Source organism: Urocitellus parryii, chromosome 8 (assembly GCF_045843805.1).
Source record: "Urocitellus parryii isolate mUroPar1 chromosome 8, mUroPar1.hap1, whole genome shotgun sequence".
In the NCBI taxonomy this organism is placed as follows: Eukaryota; Metazoa; Chordata; class Mammalia; order Rodentia; family Sciuridae; genus Urocitellus; species Urocitellus parryii.
Genome location: NC_135538.1, coordinates 95,887,757 through 95,913,800, shown reverse-complemented (window position 1 = coordinate 95,913,800; position 26,044 = coordinate 95,887,757). Strand labels below are relative to the sequence as shown.

At 36.1% G+C, this 26,044-nt stretch overlaps 1 protein-coding gene across 1 annotated transcript in view; it reads right to left on the bottom strand.

The window, feature by feature from the left end:
- Col21a1 (collagen type XXI alpha 1 chain) overlaps positions 1–25,579 on the bottom strand; it is a 171,798-nt gene extending 146,219 nt beyond the window's left edge. The window contains exon 1 of the mRNA XM_026398951.2: positions 25,453–25,579. The gene's annotated coding sequence lies outside the window, so the exon portion shown is untranslated. The remainder of the gene's footprint in view (positions 1–25,452) is intronic.
- Between the last annotated feature and the right edge of the window lie 465 nt (positions 25,580–26,044).

Below are 26,044 nucleotides of genomic sequence, written 5' to 3'. Positions count from 1 at the left end.
AGATAATCTGATTTATATCCTTAATTCTAATTATATCATGTATTATGTTTATAGATACAGTGGTTGGTAAAAATGTAAATTAGCACAGCCACTATGCAAATCAGTAGGAAGCTTTCTCAAAACACTAGGAATGAGTAGAATTTGGTCCAGCTATACCACTCCTCAGTATTTACCCAAAAGAATGAAGGTCAGCACACCACAGCAATATATGCATATCCATGTTTACTGCAGCACACAATTCACAATAGCCAAGTAATGGAACCAGCCTAGGTATCTGTCAAGAGATGAATGAATAAAGAAAATGCGTTATATGTGCATAATGGAGTTTACTCCATCACAAAGAGAATGAAATTAGGTAATCTGCAAGAAAACAGGTGCAACTGGAGAGTATCATGTTAAGGAAAATAAATCAGACTCAGAAAGTCAAGGATCTCTCTCATGTGGAAGATTTTAAAAAAAGGGAAAAATTAGAGAGGAGAGCATTAGGGTAGAGCATAAAGATAAGGGTAAGGAAAGAGGGGCAGGCAAGAGGAGATACCGGTGAACACAACTGATCAAAGTATGTTATGTGCATGTACATATATGCCACAATGAAACCCATTAGTTTGTATAATTATTATGCACCAATTAAAAAACAAGCACAATTTTAAAAAGTGTTCTAATAGGTAGTGAAGGGTCTGTGCTTTCTTATTTCATATTTTATTCATGCCCTAAGCAACATTCTTTATTCTATAACATAAATCATTGAAACATTTATTTATTTGCTTTTCCAAATAACTGAACCATTAAATTTTTAAAATAAAAATAAATTATTCTGAGAATTCAGTGCTTGATTTGTGTAATTGCTTTACAATGTTCATTCAGTCTTACAGAGACCACCAGTAATTGGTTTCTAATGATAATTGCAGCTATTATATTTGTTTTTAATAAGGAAATAATTCTAATTTAAAAAAAAAACATTAAAACTTAATATAGAACTATATTTGCATAATGCATTCATGGTAAACTACTGACACATCAAAGATGCCCAGGAATGTAATATCTTTAGAAATTACCAGAGTAAAAAAATTCACCATGGTTCATGTTAATATTCATCAAAAAATTTTCCATCTTATGAGAACTTAATTAATTAATCATGTAATATGTTTAAAAATTTCAATCTTAGTTGATTCTTCACCTGCAAGGTGTTGGAAGATAATTCTGCCTGGCTTCTGTGTATCTTGAATCAGCTCATACTCCAGACTACCTTCCCAGGGATGTGGAGACACATCCCATATGGCCTTGGGAGATGGATAGCATTGCTCTTCTGAGAGGAGGACAAACTTGTTTCCCAAGTGGTGTAATAAAGATGATTTCTTCCTCTAGTACAAACACTGAAGAGATTTGCCAGAACCTTTTTATAAGATTAGGGATTTCTTGAGCTTAGAGTTCTTTAGCTGTGACACATACACATTGGTACACAACATCCACCTGGGTCCTCCATATCACCCCCATCCCCATAGGACTTGATGGGAAAAGCAACCAACACAAACATGAAGTTCAATGCATCTGTTGTGAGTAATAAAGTCCTTTGTCTCAGTCCCAAGAGTCTCCTGCCTGCCAGCATCTATAAAACTGTGGAAGATGAACTTGTTAACTTGCAAGTATGATAAAAGCTGACTCTTTGCAGTTCTTAACATAAAAATTCTTATGTTAAATAAAAAGTACAAATCACCATGTATAACAGAACTTTACTACTTAGTATGGAGGTCTACAGTGTTCTTTAGCAAAAATGTATGTTCTAGTCTATACTTCTTGCTAAATACAATTAAAACAAAAATATATACTGATTTTAATACTTCCCATCCTGATATTTATATACCATATATCAGTCAGTATTGCTACTTAACAAATCTTAATCTCCTTTTTGAATGTGCGAGACAAACTAATTTTTAAAATCATATGTAATACTAAAGAATAGGATTGTGTTTCTAAAAATCAGCAGATTTAGCTGAATCAAAACATAAAAACAATGACAGTGTAGGCTTTTTCCTGACATTGTTCTACTTTACCAAGTCTCTTACTGGAAAAATCACAACAAAATGAGACATATGATGAAAATAATGATATATTAGGTTTCATTTGGGCAACTATGCTGAAATATTATAGTTGGAAAGTACTCCATTTAATTAAACTCCATTATTTAACAAAAAGTACTGCTTGACCTATCAGAACAAGTGACCCAAATCACACCAACCACTTTTTCTGCCTCTCTCTAAATGCATGTGTCTGCTCTTGAGCAAGACACATGCAACATAACTTGTAACATAAAACTAAAACATAAGTCAATATACATGGAAAGAAAAACAAAGTCCTGACCCTCCAGGAGATGGAAAAAGTCAGAAAAAGTTTTCTCTTTTCTCAAAGTTCAAAAAATAATCACTTTAACCAGTAAATTAGTTTAAACACCACTGACTCCTCTAAAGCCACAGATTTTAAATTGCTACCCCTCTCCCCAAATCCCTTAAAATATTCCATCTTCCTTTAACATTGTACAACTTGTAATAAGGCTTCTATTAAAGCAAACAACTGTTCCAAATGATCACTTCTTTCCATTAGTCTGAGACCCTCAGCTATCAAAAAACTATCTACCACTTGGTCAACTGATCATTGATTCTGAACACCTGCTGCAGAATGACTCAAAATTTCTGAACACTTTTAGATATTCATTCTTGGTGGCTTCTACCAGTTCTTCAGTAAGACATCCTGAAAGCCTTACATAGCTAGTTAAGAACATGCAATAACTGGTGACATGAAAACTCCAGAGCGCTCCTCTAACAGCAAAGGTCTGACATTTTCACTTCCTAAAGGTTGCCATGTGATAAATTTTCAGATTATTCCTGGCCAAAGGATGTGCTGTTTTCAGGTACTTGATGAAAAGAAAAAAAAAATCTACACGAGGAAAGAATCTGGTAAGGACTTGGGCATGAAAATATCTTTTCAGAGAAAAGGACTTCAAATGGCAAAGCTGTGCCACCGATGTGGATCACAGGCAATATTTTGAAATTTTTAATTATACTCACAGACTTTAAATTTAACAGAGCACCTTGTACTTATTATATATAATCAGTATTTATACCTATTGCTTTGTAATACCATTTTTTCATCTTATTTCAAATATTATTCCCCAAAATCAACAGCAAAAATAATAAGCAAAATTGTTTAAAGAATCTTAATGTCTTGAGTTTTAGTCTTTAAAACTAACAGTACAAATCTTATCAGCATATGCCATTGAAAAAGGAAAACAACAGTCAGGCATAGTAAAATCCCCAACAGGGCAATATTTATGGTCAAGTTTAAGCCAAGGTAAGTCACTTGGCTTTCTTCACCTAAGAATCAGGAATATTCTACTACTCCTTTCTAGAACTAGAGCAAGGTAATTTTTTCAAAATGTTCTTCATCATTTAATATATATGAACCATCGATTAAATGATTCAACTTTTAAAGAAAGATATTTGTCCCTTTTCTTCATAATTCCAAAGGGAAAAGGCAAATACATGCTCTATACTTTAAAGTCTTTTGAATTAAAGCATAGAAAATAAACCAATTCCTCAATGATACTAATGTTATCTGGCTTTTCAGGAAAGAATTCACAGAGGACGTTGAGAATATAAGCAAATACCAGATTGTCAGCTTTCTACTAGAGGCAGCTGCCAACTAGCAGGTCTGCTTTGACTCACACTGTGTTCAGAAAACCCCACTTTCCTAACTCAATTATCTTGAAGTATTTATGTGGTGGTGGTAGTGTTTGGTTTGCTTTTATGATACAATGCACGGCTTGGTATCTGCAGCATTAAAGTTTATACGAAAAGCAGATGTTTTGCCCTGCCGAAAAGCACAGAACAAAGTGACAAAACTAAATGAGGCAGGAGTTAAGTTGGGATGACAATGAAAATTTTAATGAGACCAAACTGAAAAACAAGGTTTGTGCACACTTTCTGCAGAGATATTTAAGAAGCAGAAAAGATTCTCATCCCTGTAGGATGGCATCTGAAGGGGAGCACACAAGACTATAATGGACTTTGAATAACCCAAGTCTTTTTCCAAGTCTATAATGGTGACATGGAGAATCTTCTTAAGGGAGTAACTTTTCAAAAACTAAAAACAGTACAGTTCCAGATCACCAAAACTGCAATGTTGGTTTTGTGACCCCGACTCGGAGTTACTGGGATGTACCAGGAAACCACAATTCCTGGCAGCTGCACATTCTATGTGAAAATGTTTACCAGATGTGAAGTTCATATGATCTGTGCTGCGTAATAGAAACAAAAATGAATGTGCTGTGTAATATGACATGCTAGTCCATTCTGTGAGCCAGAAGCACAGAATTGGCCTCATATTTAGGCAGACCCTATGGGGTATTAATTTGGAGCAAAGAGAAAATTTCTCAAGTCCCATCTCCAACCTCCAACTAAAACTAATCTCGTGTGATTGTTAAGCCTAAAATTCTACCAATAAAGATTCCTTCCTTTAGATAAAGAATTCTATCTTTGTAAAATGAAAAGCCCCTTGGGAGACATACAGTGTTATCAGTTATTATACTTGAGAGTAAATGTATTTCAGATCCTAGTCTTGACAGCTGGTTTTGATAACAGGAATACATGAAGCTCTGTTGTTTGGAGGGAGGGAGAGAGAGAGAGAGAGAGGGAAGGAGGGAGAGGGAAGAAGAGAGAAAGGAAGGGAGGAAGAGAGAGGGAGGGAGGAAGAGAAAGAGAGAGAAAGAGAGAGAGAGAGAGAGAGAGAGAGAGAGAAGACAGAGAAATCTCTGAGATAAAATACATGAATGACTACCACTATTATTTGTCTATTCATCCACATTCAACAGTATTTACAGTTAGCTACTATTCTCTAATGTACTAAGTATTGCAGATGTGAGTCTAGAAAGGTCCAGTAATGGCCTCAACAAGTATAGAATTTTTGGAGGGAAGATATCAATTACACAACTTTAACACGTTAGTAGAGCTATTAACAAAGGTAGACACAGGTTCAAGGAGATCTCAAAGAGTACCTAATTCATGTCTGGCAGAGGGAAGAGGGTGACTTTCCAAGAGGAGGCAGTTTGAACTGTGACTTAAAGGAGAAGAAGGGACCTACTTGATTTCCTTAACAGGACTGGAAAAAAAGTCTTTGTAAGCACTTGGAAACATAAAAGAATACAATGAGCTCAGAGAAGCAGCAGGTCTGCAGTGAAGTCCCTGTGGATGGAGGGAGTAGAAGTGGTGTTAAAGGGGATAAGTGGCGGGGAAGGTAGTCAGGCAGCAGCATGAAGGGCCTTTTCTGTCAGTGACAAGTACTGGGCTTTGTCCTTAAAGCTCACTACAGGAGAAGTTTAAGCAGAGGTGACATATTCTGGTTCAAGTTTTAGAAAGTAGCAATAGAGATAATGGTCTGAGAGACCATGCATGGAGGCAGTCTAGGTGAGAGGCAGGAAGGGCTAGATGTAGTGCAGAAAGCACAGAAACAGAGGTGACAGATATTCCAGAGTTCAAACAGGCCAGAGGTTGATGGTTGCATGGTGTGGTAGAATAGAGTATGGGGTAGGAATGAGAACAACTCTAGCCTTTGGCTTGGACATCTAGTGATCTCTTTCCTGGGAAAAAGAACTCAGAAGGAAAACCAAATTTATTGGTTGGAGAGTAGAGTAAGAAAAAATAAAATAAACTTCTTAGGTTTTGGACAATTATGTGTGAGTTTCATATAAAGTATTCATGTATGGAAATGTTTACTTGGCAGCTGAATATATGGACTCGTATGCCAGGATTGGAAGATTCCGGGGGAGACACTGATGCTAAGCAGAGTGAGCAGACCCTGGTCTGGCTTACTATTTGTCTTTGAGTAGCAGAGGTTCAGATTTTGACCCATCAAAACTCTTTATATTAAAAAAAATCAAATATGTTAACAGTACAAAAATAAGTAATTGTCAGTTCATCCACATTATTGAGTACTATAGAAGCACAAAACTCATGTGACACAAGAATACTTAGTGACATTTCATAAGTACAAGTAAGGAGAAAATTAAAATGCAAAACTACATAGTAAGCCATATATATAAATGTAAAATAAAAATAAAAATGACATTCATATAAATATAAAAATCATTACCACCAGATAATAGCATTATGGGATGTAATTTCTTTTTGTTTCCAAGTCTTCTTTAGAGATTATGTATTATTTTAGAATCAGACATAATAAACATTTTAAAATTTGTATATGTTTTAGGTAAAGTTAACATTTTAAAAGAATACGCTCTATGACCAGCAAAAAAACATAACTGAATTATCCTATGCTGATCATATAGGTTAGATTATGCTGAGTAACAAATATATTAAAAAATTGCTGAGTATCAAAACAGCAATGATTTATGTTTTGCTCCACTAGGAGCTAGCTAGTGGCTCTCCTTCATGTCCTTCATTTTAGTCTGAGGAGCTAAGCCATTTGCCATAGCAGAATTAAAGAGCTCTGACAGGTCTACCTGAAAATTAAATTATTCCATCCAGAAATGTAACTGGGCCAAAATATATGAGCCTACCATGTAATGGAAATGTACTTATCAAACAGAACTAAGCAAGATCACATATAAGTTAAAATTCATTTCCCCTCTACCACTAACAACCAAAAATAAAACTATGGGGGATTTTTACAGCAGTACTGTTAAAAATGTAAATCATAATTCTTTAATAGATTGTGAAGTCAGTTTATGGGGCAATGACCAATATGGCTTAATAGAATGGAATGGGAGGGGAAAGGACAGAACACAGTGCATATATAAATGGTAAATATATATCATGAAACAGTTTTTTATATAAATGCATATGTATTACAATCTAAAATCTGTTTCTTACTGTGAGTTCTATTTTTAAAAAAAATGATTTGAAAGCCATTGTTCTAAAGGAGCCTTGACTAAGTCAGACCCACAGAAACAAAACAATTCCCAGACCAGGTTCTTCAAGTCCAATGTCCTCTGACTACCTACCATGAGAAATGGGGAAAATTGGTCACCTTCCATGGTGTCAATCTGAGAGAACTAAGTCCAAGTTTTACTCCTTTCTTTACTATCATGCGTATTCAATCAAGAAATCAATGATGCAATTTTGATTTTAGCATCTTCCAACTATTAAGAGTACCATTGCTTTTTGTTTCTCCTAAAGTAAAAACTTTCCAGTTCCCAAATAGGGTTTCCTTAATTCTGTAGAGCCTGTTAGGAATATATACTATTTTTCTATTAATTTAAATGGCATCCTTAACCAGATGAATGGTAATGTAATTTTTTTTTGCTATTGTCATTATCATGTTTTGTAGGGTGTTAATTTTTATCATGCTTACTTATGCTTTTTAATATTTAAGGAAATAAAACACATTTCAAAACCATATTTAGTTATAAAATACCTATTATTTCTAACTCCTTGTCACAGGCTTACTAACTACAATTTTCAATACTCTTATTACTTATCTTCAACCAATAAAATTCACATCTGAAATATGTTCATTCTATATGTTTGTTTATGAGTAAAATACACTTATAAATTTAGTTTCACATTTCTCATTTCAAAATGAATTTATCTTAACACAATCATCTCTATGAAACATCTACAACTGTTTATTTAAACACAAGAGTTTCAACCAATTTCAATGTTTCCAATACCACCCTCAAACACATGGCCATGTTTTTTCCAACCTATTCTTCATAGCACTGCCAGTTCAAAAGCCAGTGTTTTTTTTTGTGCTGAAAAAATGTTGGCTATGAGCGGGGTGTGTAGCTCACAGTGGTAGAGCATATGCTTAGCATGCATGAAGCCCCAGGTTTTCATGCCCAGCCCCAAAAACATAAAAAATTAAACGCTTGCTAAAGAGCCAAGAATAACAAAGCTCTCACATGGTACAATCTTCTTTTACCTCCCAGATGACTCCAATGCCATTAACTAGAATGTCAGATGAGGTTTCCTGAGGAAAAAAAGAGTCAATGGGAACTAATATAATCTACCATCCTGACATTCAAGAGAACCAAATAAGTCATGACTAACTGTGTTTAAAAGAATGGAAAATAAAAAGACCATCCTCAAAAATAAGCTAGTGTGCAATTTTTTACCATATAAAAGGAAGCTCTGGTATGGAAAAATGATGAACATCCTGCATTTGTTAATTAAGGAAAGATTACATTCAATTCAACAACAGCAACTTGTTAAAAAAATGATGAGTCACAATATGGGGTTCCTTCCTGGTGTTATTCAGCTAGAATTGTACTGGGGGTCAGACTATACTCCAGGCCCAACAAGGCCATAAAGACACAACAGTGCAGGAAGTTGAGCAAGAAAACAAGCCCAACTGGACTTCAGTATCTCCTCTGTAAAACCTGGGAGAAAGGAGATGAATGAGCTTGAGGATTGGTCCATTTCCAATTGCTCTAGTCCTTCTCTCTTGAATACTTTATTAATTATTTATACCATTAAATTCAAGGTCAATAATTAGCTTTATAAAATGATAAAAAAGTCATTTCTTTCCATTATTCTGAAATAGATTACAACTTAATTCATAATGAAGGAATCTTCTATAAATTAACATTTTATAATCAAAATTGCACTTGTCACATTTCTATTCCATTCAGAGCTCTAAGTTCATACAGCTCATTCATATTCATCCTGTCTCCTTATCTTCTTCTTCTTCTCTCTCTCTCTCTCTCTCTCTCTCTCTCCATCTCTCTCTTTCACACTTCCAGACAAAAAAATAAGCCCATGAAATTTCTCCTCTTAAATAATAAGCATTACATAACTCCAACAGCATGCCTACAGTGTGGTTTTGAGTCCTAAAATGTGAGATATACTAAACAATTTCATATTGTTCTCAACACATTAAAAAAATTAGCAAACAAATACCAGAGCTGAATTTTGACCATTGACCAAGTGGTATGCCAAGAGAGAATTAGTACAAGAGCCTTAAATGCTAGAGAGGTGGAGTGGGGGTGTACAATTGGGCATTGGACATGTTAATCCTCATATGCTAATGGAATTATACCTGGAATTCTATAAATTGATAGCACTACACTTCAAGCTGAGTAAATAATGAAAATATCCTAGGAAAAACCAACTCGAGAGACCTAGACAAATATTAAATATTAAATAGACCTAGTAAATATTTTGGTTAACGCCTTAGAAAATGGGAAGAATACTCTGTTAGACCTAGTGGGATAAAGAGAATAAATGATAGGCATTGATGGTGTCATTAATTATGCATAAAAATTTTTACTAAAAAAGCCCTAAAAGGGATAACAACACATAAATTCAAGACAATAACATTATTATTATCAAATTTGTCTCCTACAATGTGAGAAACTCATGAAATGAGAAACCCTCATGCTTCATTTCTCACTCAAGTTAGTTGGTTACATTCTGTTATGTAGACTTTTTTTTATTCAATGGTTTAAAACAGAAACAGCTGCATTGGACTTTGTTAATCCTGGAAAACTGACATTTTTAGAGCAAGTTCCAAGTGTGGTCTCAGAATTCCAATATGTAAGATTTTATCCAAAAGAAGATGCTCTTTTTTACTACATCATCCGATTGCTTTTCATAATAACTTGCGAACAAGATTCCCCAGAGTCATATGACCCAGTGGTCCAAGGGAATGATTCAAATGGTCCCCATATTACTTGATCCAAAATGTTCACTTCATACCACCAATGACAAAGCAAACACCAAAATGATTTTCAGCCCTTTCTATAATTACAGGTGATTTTGAATATTGTCGGATTAACACTGAACATGATAACTTCACAACCCCATGACCTATATTGTTAGAGCATCAAAAGAACAGTGTTACTCAGAGCCTAAAGAAAAGGGATTCAAAGCAGGAGGAGAAAAATTACCCCGGCAGAATTAGATGCCTATAAGATTGAGAAGGAAATGATTTACAGAAATGAGGAAGAAGAGGGGCCTCTTAGGTGTTATACAACTCTTCCCACTTGTACGCAGGAGTCTGCACTGGCAAAATGAGCCTCAGATAGCTTCCCTGCCTAGCCAAACCCAAGAGGAGCAAGAAGGAGTCATGGTCAGAAGAGAAGACATTAGTACACTGCCTAACACCAGTCACTGGGGACAAGCTATAGTGAACAGAAAAAAAAATATCCACATAGTATTAAATAGGAAATTGCAAACATATTGATGGGCATGTACAAATAAGAGTGAACAAGTATTCAGTAAAATCCAGCATCATGGAGGAAGACTTTAAACTCAGCAACTTTAATAACTGACTCTCATAGAAGCATAATAGTAAAAAAAAAAAAGTGCAATTAGTTAAATGCAATTAATATAATTAGATATATGTAAGACTATTGATGCATTAAAAAGGAAAGAAGCAATTAGTATCTTGGAAAATTAAAAAAAATTAATAATGCACATAGTTGAATGGGGAAAGTTATATAGAAAAATCAAGTTGAAGAATTCTGCCAGATTATAATGCAAAAGTTTAGATTTTACAAAATGTTTAAAAAGAAATTTCTGAAGAAAAAACTAAGCATATGGAGAAATAATGAGGAAACGGGTAAAAGAAAAGTTTTCACTGCCAAGTAAACATTTGAATCTTTAGACAGTAAGAGTCTCACAAATACCAAACTGCTTGAATAGCAAAAAAGACTTATTTTAGACGCATTTTGGTGAAAAATCATAAGTTAAATAAAGCAAAAATCAAATGAGTTTCCATGTATATGGGGGAGGAGAAGGTAGAAGACACATAAAAGAAATGTAATTGAGATTGTCTAGAGATTACTTATGACAAAAATGAGCCAAAAAAGAAATGAGACAAACTTTGAAAATTCTTCAGGAAAATAGTTCAGGGCCTAGCCAAACAAATATGCACTTTTAAACATTTTAAACTTCTAGATACTAAAGAACTCAAAAATTCATTATCATTCACCCTCACCAAAACAATTACTAGAGGATGAAAACTACGAATTAGTTGTAGGATAGAATGACAAAATGAAAAAAATTTACCACCTTCCCCCAACAACCTTCTCAAAGTAAACTTCAATCTGAATTTGTTACTGAAAAAAATAACAGCATTCTAGAAATAAAATGTATGTTCTGAGACTGGACACACTTGCTGGCGATATGGGAATTGATGCATCTGGTCCAGCTCTACAGGAACCCTTCTGAAGAACTTAGAGTTCCCCATGCATCCAAGTTAACAATTAACATCTGCTCCTGACAGATACTGTGCCTGCCCTCCCAGAAATTGTGTGTGTCTTCTTTACGAAGAAGTTGAAAACCCAAATAAGACATTATAAACCTGAGTCTTAACACTCTTTAAATTAGAGCCTTATAATTATACATGTATATACATAGTATTGGGGTTCATTTTGACAAAATCATACATGCAAAGAGTTTAATTTCAATCTCCGTTCTCTTATCTTTCCTCCCCCACTCCCTACCCTTATTCTCCTTCCTCTACTAAACTTCTTTCTTCTATATATACATAAAGTGAAATTCCCTTTGGTATGTTTACATATGGATATAACACGATTTTGTTTTGTTATATTCATTCCATATTTTTCCCTTTCCCTTCCTTCCCTCTTCACACTAGTTCTCCTTCTTCTACTCCTCTGATTTTGCCTCTATCTTTATGATATTTTATCTCCTCCCTGACCTCCTCCTTTCCCTTATTTTGCTCTAGTTTTCACATATGAGAGAGAAAACATTCGACCCTTGATTTTCTTGAGTCTGGCTTTTTCACTCAGCATGATTTTCTCCATTTCTATCCATTTACCAGCAAATGCCATTGTTTCATTCTTTTTTAAGACTGAGTTAAAACTCCATTATTTACACTTTTTAAAATAGGAATACCAACTTATAAAATAAATGCAAGACATGCTTTAGGAAGGAAGGGAGCCCTAGCTCAGGTTCTGAAGAAGGCTAAAATGAAGCATAATCACAGCCTAGAACTATTTGGAAGGATTTATTTGAAATTCATTCGCAATGATACACAGAAAACTTTTTCTTTTTTTTTTTTATTTTTCTTTGTTGGTACTAGGGATTGTCCAGGAGTGCTTTACAACTGAACTACATCCCCAGCCTTTTGTTGCTATTGTTATTTTGTTATTTTGAGACAGGGCTTCACGGAGTTGCTGAGGATAGCTTTGAATTTACCATCCTCCTGCCTCAGCCTCCAAAGTCACTAGGATTACAGATGTACATCACTGGGCATCAGAAAGCTCTAGCACTTCTCCAGTGGGTTCTTACACAGTTTGAGCATCTCTAATTAAAAAATATGAACTACAAAGTGCTCAAAATTTCTAAACTGTTTGAGCTCCAACTTGATGGTACAAGTGAAAACTTTCTGCACCTCCCCTTTTGTTATGGGTCACAGTCAAAACACGGGCACACTAAAGATATTGCATAAAATTACCTTTGAACTGTGTGTATAAGGTGTATATAAAACACTCATGAATTCTGTGTTAAGTCTGGATCCAATCCCCATGATAAACCATATTCAAAAATTCAAAAAATCCAAAATCCATAATTCTGGTCCCAAGTATCTCAAATAAGGGGTTCTCAACCTGGACTGAGCCTCCTCTTTTCCCTTTATATTCCAAATTCCTCCCCCTTCACACATATAGATGAACAGGAATGATTTTTTTCCAAGTTGGAAGAGCACAGATCTTTGTATTTCTCTTGGTAGATACTCCATAAACTAATCAGCACTTGAATAACTGAGCCAAAAAGATTTTTCCAAGTACCAAGCAAGGACACAGCACTAAAGAGTAAGTTGCTCATTCATTATGACATCTTCTTTAAATAAAGAAACATTTTATAACAAAATTGAAATGGCAACTAGATGGGCAGAAAGGTTAAGTTTCCTTTGCTTAAATCTTCTTTGTCCTATATATTTTTCTCTCTTGTTCTCCATTGACCATACTTCTCAATCAATTATTGTGCACCTCTTACAGCTTCAAAAGCTCACCATTCACATTATCTAAAATATAATAAAAGTACACTTCCATCCCTATGGCGAATGGAAATGCTCACCTAGCTATTAATGACCTCCTCACTTCCCGAATCAGTGGCCTGTCTCACCCCCACACTCACTCCTTACTTCACACTGCTTGAGAATCACTCTTGTGATTTTTCATATTCATCTTTTTACAGCTGTCCTTTCTCTTGATGGGTCATTTTCTTTCCATCTTTTTCTTTTTAGCATCCTATTAACAAACGTGTTCTTAGCTAAATGACCACTGCCTCTCATCCAGAAAATACAGCATGCTCTACTGTTTCAGTGACAACTCTTACTCAAGAACTCCTGGTTCCATAGATTGAACCAGCAGTTCAATCTTGTTTGCTACTTGACCCACAAATCTTCCATTCCCATCAGACAAGTTATATCAAGCCCACTTGATACAATACACTAGGGAAAGAAATAAGGCAAAAGGAAAAGATAACTAACAATGAAAGATATACCTTGAGTAAAACTACAAGCTGGGGGGTCAGTTGTGAACACAGCCCATACCCAGCTGGTAAGCCAGTGTTGTTATGTGGAGTGTGTGCTCACATACATTCTCACTGGGCCTGTGCCCACTCTGATGGTTGTTGTGGCCTTTCTGATTGTTAAAAAATTTAAACCTCACAACTGGTAGGGAACACTTAAAAAATTTACAGAAGAATGATTCACTGAACAACATGCAATGTTAGCCAAGTACCCAAAAAATCAATCAAACTAACCTATACTTCTTTGAGAGGAGTACTAGGCTAGCATCAGAATACTGTGCCCATGATAATTCAAAAATGAATGGAAAAGTAAATCACATGTAAAACTAATTAAATGTCTCCCCAGTGGAGAGTTAACACCCAATTTCAGCCTGATAGGAGGTTCCTAATGATATGTTTACAACTCTGCCATTTACCCTCTCCAGTGGGAGTGAGGGCGATGATGACAGCAAATTAAATTTCCAGACAAAGAACAGCTTATCTATGTGACTGAACAAAAGATTTGGGGTTAAAAATGATCTCAACTGAATGAATAGTGGGTTCATTGCAACAAATCAAAATCCAAGAGAAACACACATTAATTTCTGGGATCCAGAATCTGAACTGTAGAATGCTGGATAAGGAATCAAATGACTTAACAGGTCTGAGTAAACCAGAAGGTCTTAGTTGATGGCAAACTGAAGCCATTAGTGAGAACTGACTGCCAACAATTCGTTTGGTCTTATGTTAAACTGAGAAAAGAACAGGACTACACCCCTTCTACTCATCAACCAATGGTTCAAGAGAATAATTTTCTTTTTTCTACCTCTCTTTGGAAGTGCCAGGGTGTTGCCCATGCTAAGCATATACTCTGCCACTGAGCTGTGGCACCAGCCCCAGGCCAAAAGAATGAAAACTGAATTTGTCCAGGGAAAGCCAACCAAAATGGAGATATGACTCCAAACCTCCTCAAAAAAAAAAAAAAAAAAGTAATTTCAGGATGTGATGATGCTCCCCTTGGGGCAAAAATGTTAGTTGTCTTCAAATGCTGGTAAGACTGCCATACAGAAATGAAATTAGCTTCTTCCTGCCTCTCCCAGAGCACAGAATTAGATCCAAAGTTTGGAAACTCCAGGAAGGAAGTTCAGGGTCTAATTTAAGGGGAAGAAGTTTTAATAGATGGGGATGCCCCTAAAACGAAGCACTTCCCATCACTGACAGGGTCTGGCATAAAATGTGTACTCATTAGGTATGTTACAGGCAGGGGTCAGAACATCAAGAATTATTCAGATAAAATACTTGCATTACAAACAACAATTATTTGTAAGATTCTTTCCAGCCTCATGATTTATATAAACTACAATGTGTCTAATCTGAAACATTTGCCCAATCGAATCATGCTTCAAGATGCTGCTTCATACCCTGGTGCCCTCATGAAGTCAGTTATGGCAAAAACAGATCATTTCATCCACAGTGCTTACCTCCACTGTTAGACCATTCGGTGCTTCATTACACAAAGTATTATTGTGCTTCCTAAAAAGTTTTATTTGAAGTAGTCCACCTCACAACTACATCATAAAGCACCTGGGACCATGATCTCATGTCTCCACTCCCTACCTACTAGCCACTGAAAAGAAACTTGCTGATTCGTTGCTTGTTTGGTTTTTTAGATAGCACATATTCAATATTCTTATAATTATCAACATCTACTTGCTGTAGAAGTGATGAAATATACAGCAACAGCTTCTTTGGGCATTCCTGTATGCCACCTTCTTACTACATCTGAATTCCTTTTTTTTTTTTTTTTCACTTAAAACTTCCTAACTCTCTAATGAGAAAAATAGTTACAAAAGCCAAAATCCATTCTTAAAGCTTTTGCAGATAACAGAAAATGCCTTTTTCCTTTCCCCCATTCCCTTAGAACATATCTGCAGATGGCTTGAAAAACCAAAAATCTTAGGAGAAGAAAGATTTTGAAAGACAAAAAAAGAGGAAAATCTGGAAATCTAAATTCTAAAATAACAGTAGCAATCTCTTGCATGCTACATCTCTTCCTCAGTGCAGCTTGGAAAGTTTTCAGCTATAAATGGAGTCCTAAGGACACCCCCAAGGGAAAATTATTCACCTCCCCAAAGGGATTGGCATTCTAAAACAATGAAAATAAGAAGTAAAAGGTTTTTTCTTCTTATGATAAAGGCTTATCTTTGGGGATAGAATCAAATAATGAATAAAGAGGAAATTTACTTACACATTCAGTTTTCATTTAATTCATTAGTATTTAAATCAAGCTTGAAAATTTAAAATTATAATTGCTTCCCTAGTCTCACTTAGGATATTTTAGGTCCAAAACTCCAAAATATGGCAGAATACTGAAAGGGAGATTTGGAATTCAATTTAGCAACCACATCCAAAATGGTGTAGAAACATTCAAAATGCACACACTTATTAAATCATTTGAGCTTATTTAATAACATTAGGTCTGGCCAAAAATGTCTACTGTGAAATTACACTACCCAGCTAAAAATTAAAAGTATTTAGAGACACAGTTAAAGAAACACAGATGCACACATGGCTCTAACTATTCTTTCTATGTAGGTAACAGGCCAGACATTCATTTAATTAACTAATTTAGAATGAATTGGAGATCAAAAATATTCACACTTTTTTTTAAGTGATCTGAGATGTGTAGTCTAAAAAACAATTGATTCTGATTTTCCTTGGACTCTCCATGGCTTACTTCTCTTGAGTCTCATTCAATTCTATTTACGATGATTTTGGTTTTTCATTAATAGACTACATATTTGGTATAAATATTGTGCAAAAATTTAGGCACATTAAATACAGAGACCCCACATAGATCTGAAGAGACCATAGATCTGACCACAGACTCCAACTATAAACTTTCACATTATGAGTGTGGAGGCAATCAACAACCTCTTCAAAGTACTCTACTATACACATCAGCTGATTTTGGTGAAGAACATGGTGGAATGACAATGACAGATCAAGGCATCTATGGGGAAGTTGACTTAAGAGTCTATGAGTCTGTGAGAACAGGGATTATGTCTTATTAATTGCTGCATACCTAGCACCTAGTCTGATGTATGGAAAGGGCTGACTAAATGGATGGACTAATGCAGCAGCATGAAGGCACCTGGCTGAAGAGACAATATACACTGAAACCCAAGGCCACATCTGCCCAGAGTAAAGCCTTCTAATTTTCATAAAGTTGTGATCAGGGCTATGACCCTAACCAAAAAGAACTCTACTATTGCTAAATTCAAGAGCTCATGACAAACTACGTGAACTACAAGTGAGACCTGAAGATATCCTCAATCCCATACAACCACTACAGTGGTCTTCCAAAACTGGGCCCTGCAGCTAAGGGTAACAGCCTTAGACCCATACTTATAGTCTCATGAAGTCAGTCTCAAAAGCCTCTATTAGAGCTGCACATGCATTACCAGCTTCAAACAGCAGCTCCCCCTGCATCCTCACTTTCTTCTCTCCCACAACAAGGTGAATAATGGCTGGGATCTGAATTTGTATCTGGTCCGTGACCCAGGTATATAAAGTTATTCTCATCTAAAGAAGCAACAAGCTTTCCAAAAGACAGGTGTCCAAACCTAAGTGTGACAAAGCTTACAAGTAATTAATTTGAGCTTATTTGAGTATTTTCTGTCACCAAGCATCACACCAGAGAGTTTATGCATATTGTTTTCTTTAATGCTCCCAGCTACACTATAAAGTAGCTCCTGTGATTTATCACTTGATGGCAAATTAAGCTTTCAAAGGTCAAATAGCATTTATAAGGTCATATAGGTATGGTCATCCATGTCTTAATTATGACCTGACATGGCCTGGTTTTATTTGAGTACATAATATTCTTTGGGCATTCATAAGAAGTAATATTTACTGCTTTTTTAAAAAAAAAGTCTTGTTTCATTTTAGTCAAACATTGCTATCTCTAATTTGCGTACACTATATTTAGAAGTAAATCTGGTACAATATGTACTTTATGAATTACAGGAACATGAATTAATTACACTCTGACAGTCTTTACCTCTTATATGTATGTAAATTCAAAATTCGAATTCCAAATGTTTTCATCTACAAAGCATGTAACTACATATCCATTTCTTCATTATAAAAGCAATGCAAGAGTATTTAAAAATACAGAAAAAAGAAAACTAGAAAAACAAAATCTATCATATCATCACCCAAATACAACTGTTAACATATTGGGAACCATACAATTTAGAGCTCAAAAATATAATTTGATTACTCATATAAATATGATTTCCCTCAAAAAGCCCATAATTTAGAATCAGCATTTTTTTCAAGTGTTGAAAGGACCAATGGAAAACACTTTTATATAATTCCCACATGGAAGTCAAAGAGAAATCTGTTTAGGCACCATGAAAAAGATCTTGTGACTTTTTTGAAAGAAAAATATCAGCTATTTTATTATTCAACATTCACAGTAACATTTGTCTTCAGTACATGTGCAAGAAACATGCTTCTCTGGTTTGAATATGTTCCCTCCAAGTCAGGAGTTATCAAGTGTTAGTATTAAGAGGAAATACATTTAAGAGGCAATTAGACCAGAAGGGCTTCTCTCATGAATGGGAGGCTTTACATGGCTTTCAGCTAGTTTGTTCTTCTGCCTAATGCCACATAAGGAGATGTCTTCCCTCCCCTCCTGAAGATTCCAAGACAAGGTACACTCTTGGAAATAGAGAACAGAACTCACGAGACAACCAAACCTGCTGGTACCTTGACTTTGGATTTTATAGACTAGAGAACTATGAGAAAATAAATTTCTGTTCTTTATGAGTCACCCAGCCTCAGGTATTTTGTTATAATAGCATGAAACACACTGCAACATAAGTCAATAGGAATCTTAGGAAGGAATAAATTCTACATTTCTCAGTGGACTAACTTCTTAAAGGATATGCTACTTGACATTGACCTAAACTCTACAGACAGATGCCCTAAGATACAACTTTTACATGGCCCATGATGGCCTTTAATGGTGCTTCTAACCAAGGAAAGGGAAAAATATGCAAACAGCAAAATAAAGGGAATCTTGTACAGTCATACATGTGCAGCTCTCCCAGGCTTTTCTAAGTTACCAACTTTTCAATAAGTTGGGAAAAGGCTGGGCTAAGAAACCATTTCCTGGCCCAGGATCTTCTTTAAAATAATGAGAATGTCTGTGTATTTGGCACTTACTACATTTACATTACTGTTATTGAATGGTAATATAGAAATGATATATAATTTAGATTATAGCTATCTAACTATGCAAGAATTTAAATTGGGTTCCATGTACTTCCACTTGCCATTAAGAACTCTCTGCATTTCACCTTCCCTTTTCGCCTGCTTTTTGTTCAGTCCATAGGAACCAAAGTAGGAACACTGTCTACACCCCTCTAGTTAAGACAATCATTATGTTACTATGATCTGAAATGTGTCCCACACCCTCAAATTCATATGTTGGACCCTTAACTCCCTGGTGCAATGGTACTTGAGAGACAGCTTTGGGAAATAATCAGATTATAATGGTGGAGCCCTTAGGATGGACCATTCCCATACAAAAAGAGACAGAAAAGAGCTTGTTGCTTTCTCTCCGCCATGTGAGCACACAGTAAAAAGCTGTCTGCAAGCAAGGAAAAGAGTACTCACCAGGACCTTCACATATCAGCACCTCGATCTTAAGACTTCAAGTCTCCAGAACTGTGAGAACTAAATTTCTATGAGAATTCAATTGCTGTTGCTGCTTTTTAATTAAGAAAAACTTTTTAAAAGCCCTGCAATTCTGGCTAGATTTTCAGCCATATACTCCATAGTATGTTGTTTCAGTGGCCCAAGCTAATCAAGTCACAAGTCATCCCTGCTGTGCAAGTTCTATCTCACATTCTTTCAAGGTTTCTCTTCCAAACCTTAGCCCACAGGTATTAGCTAACCAGTGGTTTAAACAGTGAGAGAAAAGTAAAGGAGCCATCGAATGATTGCAAAGCAGAGTGCCAAAAGGAAAAACTGACTTTCTAAGGGAAAGAGCAAAGAGTTCCTTCATTTGCAGAACCCTGGTTATTCACCTTCTTCGAAATACCTGTCTTGGATGATCTCTCCACTTTGTGCCAAGATACTCTTTCAAATTATATTGAATCCCAACAATTGATACGTGGCATAATTGCAATTGATAGTCAAAAACAGATTGAGAAGAAATCAAGTAAGACATCCATTGTGCTATGCTTGTTGACTTTTCTATATTTAAATCAGAACTATTCTTGCCTTATTCATTTTTTTTTCAACTGGGGATATTTATAAAATGTTATTTTACATAATAAACTGAAAGGAGTTTTCCATTTTCAAAAGCAGAGTTGCCAATTGACTATGAACAGATTCACTAGATGGAACTTAGCAACTTTTCTTCTGAATTCCCTTTATCTAAGTATCTATAGCCAGATACTTGGTAAGCACTTACTAGCTATTTGATGAATGGCTGAACACTTACCAGGAATGTTCCTCCCTGTCTTATCTGGAATATTCTATCTTCTTCTGGGTGCCACTGCAAAACACATACTTAGACACACCCTATGAGTGGAATCAAACTCTCTCTTCCTAATAAAGTAACAAATACACAGAAGGTTTAACATGTTAAGTCTATATTCCAGGAAGTTGTTTAAATAACTTAACCGCCTATAGATTTGAAATTTTACCATAAAAATATAATTAAATACTTTAAGTGTTAGTTTTTATTTAGTAGTTACATAATAAAAGCATAAAAAATAAGTTTTCAAATAATGTTTTCAGAAGAATGAAGTTTTCATAAAGCTTAAACTTCATTAGAACTTCTTTTTGCTTTGATTTACCAAATTTTTTTTAAAAAAAATGTTTTTGGTTCTTAATTTTCTTCTTGACACCAAGAACTGTATAAATGAATGATTAATAGGTAATGCAGTGCTGCAACCTTGGCCAATTTGACCTAGATCAAAATAAGTCAAAATAAAAACACTGCTGCATCAAACACAGGCAGCTGGCAGGAGGCCCAGGAGGTCACCAAACTTGGACTTGAGAAAATTCTCAGAGTTTCCTGAAATTTTCAAAGATATCTCTGCATTTCCTTAATAAAAACCAAAATGCCACATTAACAACAAAGAGAAAAAAACTAAATGGAATCCTTTGAAAAGAGAAACTATAGTGAGCAAATTATCGTTTTCACGATGGATGCAATAAATGTATTTTCTTGATGTTGTAATTATTGCTGACACTGCTTTATGATTAAGGAAATCTTTTAAATAAATATTCCTGAAATCAAACCAGGATAAGTGTGACAGGCAGTAGAATTCTACAGTTTTCTGATAGTACTCTACAACATGGATTTTGTGCCTCTTTGTCAACATTATCCAATATTTCAGAAGGCTAAATAGTTGAATGAAAAACATACTGAGCAGAACACAGCAAATTTGAGTTGTTAATCAATGCCACCAATAACTATTATTAGCTCTGAGAATATCTCCAAGTCTGTTTCCCCACTTACATTACACAAATACTAATGCCCTTTCCCATTCTAAAAATTGTATGAATACACAGGAATCCTGTGGATATAGCTAATGTACAGACATTTTACAAAGGCCTCTCTTTATAAAAAGTATGACTACTCCATTTCACAATAAAATTGCAAAACATTCTAATACAGAGTAGTCTTTACAAAAAAAAAAAAAAATAGATCTCAAGTGCCCAGTTGATCTGGGAAGGTGGATCAAAACCATGATTCTCAGTGTGTGGTCTCTAGTCAGTAGTAGCAACTTCACCTGGGACCTTTTAGCAATGTTGTTCAAAATGTTGTACTAGTTTCTGAGAACCTTCAAGTATGTCATTTATTCTGACACAAATTCTTCCACTAGCTGAAACATAAAAACCATGAAATGAACATATATGTGTTAATAACCTCAATTCCTATTTGCTTTGAGGGTCCCAGTTTCAGAGGTAAAAAGAGAAAGGAGAGCTTAAAAAGAGAGCTTCAGTTTAAACCATTCCTTAGTGTCCAGAGTAAAATATCAGTAGATTCTAATTAAGCATTTTCTATGAGACAGGCGGTATCTTAAGAAGCTTTCTCCTCATAACAACTCTCTGAGGTGGGTCCTATAACCCCAATTATGTAACTTCTCCAAACTCAAACAACTAGTGACAGGGCCAGGATTCAGAGCTAGACAGTCTGGACACAGTGTGTGTCTTTAACCACGGGTATGTGCAGAAAATTGGGGAACTCAGCCCCCATGGCTAATTTTCTTTGTGTGAGATTGAACCACATGCCAGAAATAAACATTTCAACTTTGTTTCTCACAAAAATGATAATGAATGGAGCTAAAGACTTACTATCGCATGCTGAGAAATATAATCCAAAAACAATAAATATAAAATACAAACACATATCCATTTCCTGTGATGTGTTTTGCTCACAAGAGTTTCAAGATTGGCCTTAATAGTAAAACCATGCATGATGGAACAAATAGAACTCTGAAGTGAACCTAAATGAATTCCAGGTAATGCTCATCAAAACATTTCTAAGTGAGCCAGGTTATGTAAACCAAACCTAATTAAGCTGACTTCTAGATGATTGTATCTGCTCTGGCACTTGTGCCTACCAGTGGAGGATTGTAACGTCACCATGAGGCAATGCAGTATTGATCATTTCTAATTGGCCACTCACTTACTGCAAGCAGGGTTGCCACATCTATCACTCTGAATTGCGACATCAAACTCTCTTAGCTTTTCAGTTAAATTATCCAGAACACTTAATTTGATTACTGAGTTTGAATTTGCTTCCACATGCCTTCTTTTTTCCCCATCAACAGATGTTTCTCTAATCTTTCTTTTAAAAGTTATTTCATAGCAAGCCAAATAGAATACCCTACTTACAGTAAGCTGTAATTACATTTAATTTAATAACATCCAATTCTAATTCCATTCAACTTGTTTTCATTTTGGTGTTTGGGAGTTAGGATTTTGGTTTAGGTTTTTGGTTTTGTGTATATGTATACATATTTATAACATTAAATTGTAATTTTTAAAATATCCTAATGACTTGATTTCTTGAGTAGAACATTTACTAAGATACTTAGGGGCTGGCACTTGCTCTCTGTCTAGTCTACCAGAAGTCACACAGGATAGGGAATGGGCAACTTATATTCTTGCACTTAAAGATACAAGACATTAAAAAGACATTTTCAGGCATCTGATATTATACTTATCACAGAAATTTAAGAGAATTGAAACTTATTTTTTGGATTAAATACCATAAATATTTCTCACTAGAGCTTTTTGGTCCTAAGAAGATCATAGAGATGATCTTCCAGTCTAATAATGTAAAAGGTGTAGATTTTGTGTGTACATAGTTCAAAGCACTTTGAAATGATTGCAGTTGAGGAAGAAAAGGACTCTTCAATTACTTCACCTATCCTTTTTACCAGTTTAGGCTTGTCCTTGTTCTGTGTCCTCATTTTTCTATTTTCTTGAACAAACATTGATGAAGCTGGATAAGGTTTCATGTATTCTGTCAAGAGCTAAGGAACAGCAGGCAGTACTCCTAACCTTGGAGATTGCACCCTGTTACTTTTACATGCTTTCTCATGGCTTACTTTTATATATATATATAAAAATAGTATTCTGAAAAGTCAGATTTTAAAACTCTTTAAAAATGTGAAAGTTAATAGAGTATAAGCTCCACCAGAAGTCAAATCCTTACCATAGTCAGTAACTAGAAAAAGACTAGGCTATTGATTTGAAGCTAAACTGCTGAAATTTTTTTTTAGAAAGTTCCATATAAAACACCCAACATAATTGGAAAGATTATTTGAGGATGTCCATATATTCACTTTCTGGTAGAAAGGAAAAATTGTAAATTCCACTCTAAGGCCTCATATAAATACAAAAATCTGATCATGTATCAACAAATTTTTAAATTTGATATTTACAGGTTAGTTTTTTGCTCTTAGTTTTGAGTATACATGTTTTGTGTATTTTCAGCTAACAAATATTTAATATATTATTCTAGACACTTTAGAATTATTACTTCATTTAACTCTGATAACAATGTGAAAAGTAAGAGTAAGTGTTATACGACACTTCCAGTCCCTCTTTTATAAATGAGGAAAATTATGCAAGCATTCAAGAGCATGGAGAAGTAAAAGAGCAGGTTTGAACCTGGGTCTGTCTTAAAACAAGGCTTCTGATCCTATCCCCTACCTACACTTCCCCCATTCTCTAAACATAAGCTTAGTACCTGTTCCTTAACAAATGTGTATACCTCAGTGACAAATTGGCGTAGAAAATCACAGCTTGTAAAATAAATATTCTCTGTACAGAAAGTCTTGGTACAGTGAGCACCATGTTCACTACAGCACACACGGGCTGGGACTGGAGTTTTACCTAGTCTAGATTTTCTTATCCAATGTCAGATTTTCTAATCCTTTTAAGCCCATTTGCAAAGTCATTCTATTTCTGTATTAATGGCTTAGAACAGCTAGAGTTTTTTAAGCCAAAATTTTGAAATTTCAGATCTCTATTGAGAAAGAGAAAGAGAGAGATCCGTTTGAATAATCCAGAGACTGCATCGCTGAATTTTCTTTCACTTATATGAGAATGAAGTTAATCCCTCAAACCCCCAACTACTTTAGGGAGAAAAAAGTCCTATATATGAATGCCTGTAATGTGCACTGATGACAGGGATGATCTAGGATTATCTCATCAGGAGCCAAAGACTCATGTTATTACAACTAGAAGACTCATCTGTGTTTCATCTTGGTTTTATTTTAGCTCTTGGAAAAGGGAAAAAAAAAATCTCTCTTCAAAATAAAGTATGCAAACTCTACAATGTAAAAATTACTAGAAATTATGGTTCTTTTATGGTCCTTTATTGGAGCCTACAAAGTTCCGGTTTTGTTTTTAGCCTAGGCAAAACCCTACTGATGATACCTAAGGTTTTCTGGAAAGTAGTCTCTTTCTTCTTTCCTCTAGAGAGGGGAATTTACAGGTGTCTGCCCTTACCCTAACTGAAATCCAACCCAGAGTTCTCAAACTGCAAGCACTAGCATCAGCTAGAGGGTTTATTGAAACAGATTGCTGGCCCCAACCCCAGAGATTCAGATTCAGTGGGTGGAGCCAGCGCCCTAGATTTTGTACATCAGAAAGTTCCCAGGTGGTGCTTACAGCCCAGAGACCACACTGCTTTCACTCACTTCTTCCTAAACTCTCCACTGCAGGTTGAAATCTGAGAGCCGTTTGGGTTTTTTGTTTTGTTTCTTTATGCTGATACCCATAGTCCCACCCCCAGAGATTATGGTTAACTGGTTAGGGGTGTCAATTAAGCAACATTAAAAAAAAAAAAAAAAAAAAACCTCCAGGAATAAGTCTACTTGTACAGTAACCTTATCTTTAAGGTTGCTAAAGATAGCTCTTAGATGTCATATTGTTCACAATATGTACAACCAATAATATATATTTAAAGGGGTTTTTTGATTGTTTGTTAAGTAAAAGAATCTCTGGTCCACACCACACAGACCCAGACCCACTGTCCTGGATGCTCAGCGTGGCGCTCCCAGGCGAGCTAGGGACACTTCCAAGAAGACCAAGGCAGAGTGGGGATGAGCTTCCAGGAGTTAATCACTGTATGTTATCTCAGAGGCCAAACTCTGAGGCAGAAATCCGCTCCCAGGTAACCTCCCGAGGTTTATGAACATAAGGGAAATTTGCAAGACAGAGCCTGACCTCTCCCAGCCTTCAGCCTGGGCAGGAATTTTACCGGACAGTTCACCCCCTGCCTCGGCACCGGGGTGGGGTGGGGGGGACTGCACCCTCGCGTCACGTAACAAATCAAATTGCAGTCCCGGGAGGGTCAGCCCGAACTCCCCTAGACGTCACTCTGGCTAGAAAAGGGGAGACGGTGGTGTTGCCTTACCTGGTGCGAGTGTCCAGGTTCAGGGTTGCAGTCACAGCCAGCTGCGTGGTGCGCCAGAGGGACCAGGTGTCCCAGGCAGTGACAAGCCCGGACCGGGGAAAACCTGGGCTGAATCCGGTTGGCAGCACTCCGCCTGGAGTCCCGTCTCTCTGCAGCAGCCGGTGCCGAGAGCCCCGGCTCAGAAACTCCTCAGCCCCCTGGAGGCGGAGCCGGGGAGATAAGGTTCACGCGCCCCACCCGCCCCCTTGGCGGGGCGACTGCCAGAGGGTGGGGTTTGGGATCTGGATCTGGAAGTGAGAACTGTTACTGTTAACTCTGCTAGAGACACAGTCAGTTCAAATCCTGCTAGGACCAGAATATGCAGGATTGGGGAATGACAGTGAAGTTGAACAAGGACGTCCAAGAAGGATGAGAAAACCCTGAAAGAGAGGCAGAATGAGGAACTAGTAGGAAAGCAGAAAAGAGGCAACTCCCCGCAGATAGGGCTTGCTTGCTCTGTCATACACACATTAAGGCAGTCTCACCTGGTATTTTTTCTGCCTCCAAAGCTCTGTCCCAGACCTTATCATAGCTCTCTGCTTCTTTTTATTTG